Source organism: Chrysochloris asiatica, unplaced genomic scaffold (assembly GCF_000296735.1).
Source record: "Chrysochloris asiatica unplaced genomic scaffold, ChrAsi1.0 scaffold00025, whole genome shotgun sequence".
Taxonomy (NCBI): domain Eukaryota; kingdom Metazoa; phylum Chordata; class Mammalia; order Afrosoricida; family Chrysochloridae; genus Chrysochloris; species Chrysochloris asiatica.
Genome location: NW_006408543.1, coordinates 5,500,103 through 5,507,174, shown reverse-complemented (window position 1 = coordinate 5,507,174; position 7,072 = coordinate 5,500,103). Strand labels below are relative to the sequence as shown.

General features: G+C 40.8%; 1 pseudogene; it reads left to right on the top strand.

Annotated features, from left to right (window-relative positions):
- The first annotated feature begins 542 nt into the window (after positions 1 to 542).
- Positions 543 to 4,893, top strand: LOC102831051 (annotated as a pseudogene).
- The last annotated feature ends 2,179 nt before the right edge of the window (positions 4,894 to 7,072 follow it).

The following is a 7,072-nucleotide window of genomic DNA, read 5'->3' as shown; positions in this document are numbered from 1 at the left end:
TCCTACAGCACCATACCAGGACTTCAGTAAATACATACAATGTAATATTTGCTCCTTTAATTTTGTTAAAAGGCAGAGATTGGAGTGGTGATATGAATTGTCAGCGATTGGTCCAGTGACATGAAATATACTCACAATGTTGTGCGACCATTAGCACTATTTGTTTGTTAAACAATTTCATTAAACAATAGCTCTCCTCCCTCTTTGCTCTGAGTCCAGGATAACCAGTAATGCATTTTCTGTTTTTACGCATTTGTTAATTTTAGATATTTCATACAAACAGAGCTTTACTACATTTACCCTTCTGTCTGTCTTATTTCAGTCAGCCTAATATTTTCAAGGCTTATGCATGCCATAGCACGCATTAGAAATGTGTTCTTTTTAAGGTATAATAATATTACCTTGTACATAGATCATATTGATTTTATCCATTCATATGTGTTTGACACTTGGGTAATTTTCACCTTTTGGCACTTCTGAATAACACTGCAATTAATGTGGCTGTACACGCATTTGAGTTCCTGCTTTCATTTCTTTTTGGCATGGATCCGGGAGTAGAATTGCTGGGTCGTATGGTAATTCTGTGTTTAGCACTTTGACGAACAACCACACTGTTGTCAGCATCTGTACGGGTCTACCAACAATGGATAAGAGTTGCACTTTCTCCACACCCTCAGCAACAGTTGTTATTTTCCATTTTTCGGATCACAGCCGTTCTAGGGTGTGGACTCGCACTTATGGGGATGGCACAGAGTCAGGAGGCATTTCCTTCCATTGTGGATCAGGTCACTATGATTCAAAGTAGACTTAAAGGCACCCTAAAACAACAACAGCAGCCTGTTAGTAGGTGTCAAGTGCTATCCTATTCTGATTATCATTTGCATTTTACCTAATGGAGTCCTGGAGTCCTGGTGTGGCACTGTGGGTTAATGCGCCAGACTGCAAAGCCATCTGAACTACAGGGTTGGTGGTTTAAGCTCACCAGGTGCTTCTTGGAAACCCTATACAGGGTCGCTGTGGGTCAGAATCAACTTGACAGCACTTAAAAACAACAACAATAATGAAGTCCAGGAGTCCTGATGGGGCTCTGTGGGATAAGACACTGGACCACAAGGTCGTTTTGAACCACAAGGTCAGCAGTTCAAACTCACAAGGCTCTATAAAGGCTTTCTATGAGTCAGAACCAACTCGATGGCTCTGTAGGATAAAAACTGGACTTTGAACCACAAGGTCAGCTGTTCAAACCCAATAACTACCCTGTGGGAGAAAGATGAGGTTTTCTGCTCTTATAAAGATTTACAGTCTCAGCAACCCTATATCAGCTGACTGACGTTAACAAAAACAATGACAACAGTAAACAATGGAGTCATAGTGTGGTGCTGCAGGATAAACACTGAAATTGCAAGGTTGCAGTTTCAAACCCACCAGCTGCTTCTCAGAAGCCCTATACAACATCTTTAACATCTTTTCATGTGCTTAGTGGCCTTTTGTATATTTCATTTGGGAAACTGTTGATTCAAGTCCTTTGCCCATTTTTAAAATATTGGATGTTTGTCATCTTGTTATTGATTTTTAGGAATGCCTCATTTATTCTGGTTATTAAATCCTTACCAGACTTATCATTTCCTAGTATTTTCACCTATTCTGCAGGCTGTCTTTTCATTTTCTTGACAATGCTCTTTGATGTTGACCAAAATATTTTTTTTTTAATTCTGATGAAGTCTAATTTATCTAATTTCCTCTTTTGTTCTTTTGCGTATTCCAAACAATTATTTTACTATCTTCTTTGGACAGATATGTAATTGAAATGTGGAGAGGTTTAATATCATAGAAAAATACACCATTTATAAGAAATACAATTCAGACATAAACTACGTCTGTGTGACCCAGACAGCAAGACCTTTAAACAGTACTCTTTAAACTTTTGAACTTTAAACACTAGTCTTTGAACTTGAAGTCATGGAAACTACATATGAGTCTGCTTGAGAAAGATTGGATAATGATAGTCCCTTAAATTTGCACTTGGTTTATGGTTTACAGAGAATACATATATTACCTCACTAAATCCTGCCATTCAAAGGGAAAACAGACAGAGGGCTTCAATGACATTCTGAAAGTCAAAATAACTGATAACAAAAGAAAACATACACACAAACATGACCAAAAAAACCCCAAGTCTGTTTCTATCTAGTCGATTCTTATTCATGGTAACCACATGTGTCCTGAAGTAGAACTGCTTCATGGGATTTTCTTGACAGTAGGTTTATAGAAACAGCTCACCAAGATTTTCTCCTGTGATGCCTCAGGGTAGGTTCAAACTGGCAACCTTCAGATCAATGGTGTTTGGTACCCCTGAGTGAATTTTAGGATGCACAGTGACCCCATGTGTGGAGTATAATTGTGCCATAAGGAACTCTGGTAGCACAGTGGTTACAAATCGGGCTGCGAACCTCAGGGACAGCAGTTCGAAACTACCAGCTGTTCCGAGGGAGAAAGATGAGGCTTTCTGCTCCTGTAAAGATTTACAGTCTCAGAAACCCTGTACAGGGTCACTATGATTCAGAACTGACTCCACGACACACAACAACAACAACAACAACAACAGTGTTTTCTAGACTACAGCCTTTATGAGAGCAGATATCCAAGGCTTTCTCCATGGAGCTGCTGACTGTGTTTGAACTGTCAACATTTGGTCAGAAGCTGAGTGCTTAACTGTTGCACAAACTGTTTGTTGTGTCCTCTCATATTTTATAAAATACAAGAAAAAAGTATCTCCACCTTTGGAGACTGCTATTTTTTTTTTTTTTGATTGCTATTTTTTATATCACAGAGATTGAAAAAAGTATTGTCCTTGACCATCATGTCTCATTTGGTGGCTTTCTAAGTGGCCTGTGTACATTTGGAGACCAGTGTCCATCCTTCTTCTTCCAGGCAGATGGAAATTGACATCCTTCCTGGGAAGAGCCCTCCTTTAACATCTGTCCATGCTGACTTAGGAACAAGTGAGGTCTCACTGCTGCTGAATACAACCCTCATTTCAACACTGGGATCAACAGAGTGGAGACTGAGCCCAAACCATGGCTCCATTCAATGAATTAGTTGTACAAACAAATTTCTGGGGAAATATTCAAACTACTTAAGAGTGCACACTGTTTTCAAGCATCCTCAAGCATCTCCCAAGCATCCTTTGCCATACAAATAAGTGATAAACTAATTACAAACCATTCTTATCTATTCATTAAACCCCATCCTCAGAGGGACTCTACTTAACTGCATGCTAGCCTACTCTGAGTTTGTGTTTGGCCTTGAAGGCAATAAAACAGAATTTCTTTAAACATACTTGTGATATTCAATTTCTCACCACTCAGCCAGAAGGTCCTCCAGATAATTAGTCTGAATTAGTGAGGTTTTGTGGTCACTGCACTTTAATGTCTTATTCACGTTGCCCAGAACTAACAAATTGAAGAAATGTGAGTCTCATGATGGCGTCTTCCCAAATTGTACATCACTTAAGGATTATTTGGAAGAACTTAAATTGTAACCTTGATTGAGGTTTTATTTGACAGTAAGTATAACAGGGAAAAAACAAGAGATGGCCAAATACTTAGGAAGGGAAACGCCAAGGTGGAATTTGAGTTTTAGGCAATTTTAGGCTCCTCTCTGCTTCTTTGGACCATTAACCAAGGCTACTCCACCCATGTCTAAAGTCTGGCCAATATATACAGTGAGTTTCAAAGCAGGGAACTCAGGGAGCTCCCTCCTGCCCATCTTCTGCATGGACTCTGCCCAGCACAATTTCAGTCTCAGCACCACAGTACTCATCTTGTGACTAAGGATTGAATCTGGGCCCAGACCTACCTCTTGCCACATTTCTCTTAGGTAAATGCCCTTTCCTTCCAGGGCTATGGGCTCATCTGGGCCCTTCCTCGACAACTGGCTTCTCTGGGTTGTCACAAAGCTCTATGACCTTTTGGAGGATGGGTGCAGTGCTCTAGGATGAGCACTGGACTGCTAACTGAAAGGCAAGAAGTTCAAACCCACCAGCCTCTCCTTGGAAACCCTATACAGGGTTGCTATGGATTGGAATCGACTTTAACGGGACTTGACAATAACAACACATGACTCTTTAGTTTTCATAACACTTGGGGTTCCTCAGCCAGGAGGGATCTGCTTCTGTTTGGGGTCCTTAGTTAAAACTTAGCTGGAAATATTTAGTTTCTTCTCTTAAAAGTAGGTTCTTGAAAAGATACTAAAGTCCAGTATTAACATTACCATTCTGGGTCATTGGTATATGTAACAGGGCTTCAAAAAGTTAATGGGCCAATGGAATTTAAAGGTAGTTCCAGACTTGCTGCTGGGATTGTGGACCTGAAGGGATGGTGAAGGATCCCAAGACGTTTGGGTGAAAGCTTGCTCTAAAATCCATTGACTGGATAGCTTTTAGGGTGATCATATCCCCAAAACAAGAGGCTGCTGCTAACTCACTGAAATCTTGGTGAGATCCTCACCTCCAGACTGGCCGCTCTATCCGAGACACCACCAGCTATCGACTGGGTTTACTACAAGGCCAACGTGGCCAGCATAGCCAAGGCTGACTTAGTGGATGGCTTTGAGAAGAAGTTTAAAGCCTTGAAATTCCTTGTGCCAGAAGACAAACTAACAGCCCTGGTGTAAACTGAAGAGAAAGAAGATGTGAAGAGTTGGTCTGAGTTTGTGTCTCTTTCCAAGACACGGATTGGGGAATATGAGAAGCAACTGGAAAAGAAAAAGATGAAGAGCATCATTCCATTTGGCCAGATGGCTCTTGATGATTTGAATGAAGTCCTCCCTGAAACCAAATTAGACAAGACCAACTATCCTTATTGACCTCATCAGCCATTTGAAAATTCATAAAATTGAGCCTGAGAGGAGGCTCTGGGCCTCATTTGACAAACTCTGAACATTAAAAATATGAATAATTATTTAAAAAAAAAAAAAAGGTAGTTCCATTTTTCAATGAACTTTTTGAAGTTCCGTGGTATGTAAAATTACAAAAATAAAAATTAACATTTATCCATCATCGCTCTACACATCCATCCATTCATCCATCCACCTATCTATCCATTCATCCATCTATCAACTCATCCACCAAGCCATTCACCCATCCATCTATCTATCCATTCATCCATCTATCAACTCATCCACCAAGCCACTCACCCATCCATTTACCTATACATCTATCTGCCCATCTATCTATCCATCCATCCATGCAACAAATATTTTACTAAACAACAACTAAGTACCATAGGGAAACAAAACCTGGACTTTCTCTTGATGAACTTATAGTTCAGAACGAATGTTAAAAGCTGTAAACAAGGTAAAATTATGTAAAAATAAAATGGACAGAGTGAAATATGTTAAGAGAATTCAGGGAAAGAAAAGATTTGGCCAGCAGAAGGAATCAGACAAGACTTTGTGTGAGAGACAGTTTTTGAACAGGACCCTGAGACATTGGAACCCATATAGAAAACTGCGTAAACTTTGGCCAAACTAACCCCGCTGTCATATCCTAACAAAGTTCACTTCTTAAGGAAATTCCAGCATGCAAATGGACACTTACATTTTCCTTCACTCATCACTATTTTCAGGCAATCGAGTCCATTCACCCACTACTCACAATGGCAGCCCATGGATTACAAAGGGCGTGGTTACTGCTGTTACAAATTCCCTAGGATTACACATCCATCAAGATATTTCCATGTGCTTAATAAACTACTGAGGACAAAGTCCAAGGCTGAGAATAACTTAGGTTACAAGTGATTGCCTTCCCAATAATCGATGATTAAGATGATTACACCATGTCTTGAGAGTACATTGCCAAACAGCAGCATCTTTCAGAGAACATCCAATCTTGATTTTCCATAAAATTACCTACAGTGAAAATTCAACACACAGAAAACCCATCCATTAGGAACTAACGCTAAAACTCCAATGTGAAGTAATTTGAAACAACAGTCTTCATGAAAGACTCAAAGCCATTCAGATACCCCAAATAGAGCTGACTCAAATGTGAATGAGCACATATACACACATACACATATGCATGCATGAACTACACACACACACACACACACACACACACACACACACACACATCTTTGGCTCTGTGCCAGCCCCGCTGAAACCATCCAATATTTTCCTAGCAGAACACTCCAGCAGGGAGTTAAAGACCTCACTGTTGGTAGGGTCTAAGATGGATTATCTGTGTGCTTACCGCTCAAGTTCTACTCCCCAATCTCCTGAACAAATAAATAATTGAAACCCATTACTACTTTTGGGGCTCTCTTGCTTCCTTCTTAGACTCCCATCAAAGACCAGATCCGTGTCAAAGGCAGCAATCACATTAGGCAGAGTCTCAGGGAGACTACTGATTAATTCATTGCTTTTGCATTTTGGAAGTGCACCCAAAGATGTTGTAAAATAGTGTTTGTCTTTACTGTTGCCAAACCTTGTTGAGGAGGGCTCAGGAGGATGAAGGAGGTGTGCTCAAGATGGTGTGAGAGGTGAGAGTAATCAGCTCAGGTGTGATTACTAACTCGACTTCCAGGGAAGATTCTAGAAACAGGTCCAGGGAAGGGTGGGAGTATGGAGGGAGACTGAAATCCATACAGATGACATTATGCCTTTTTCCCTTGGCATTGTTGGTGACTCAGCATAAATGATGCCAGCCAATTAGGGGTCTGAAAAATCTCTGATTTCTCTGGCCATCTGAAGACAGCAATGGGAGATGGGGGAGAGCATGGTGGGTGCCAGAGACCTTAGGGGATTTCGGTAATACTCGTGGATGACAGGGAGCAAGGACTCATTTTGTTGTGGCAAATTCTGTCAACATCAGCAAGCATCATACTGCAACCTCCCTCTCCACCTCGTCTTCTATCAACTCCACATGTTGCCCAGTGGCTGCCTTTGTACTTAATAGAACTTGTCAAAACAGATCTATCAGTTGTATGGAGAGCAGGCTTGGGTGGCCAGCCAGAGGAGCCCTTGCCTAAATGCTTTTCCTGGCAATACAGAAAGCCCTCGTCTCACTTGC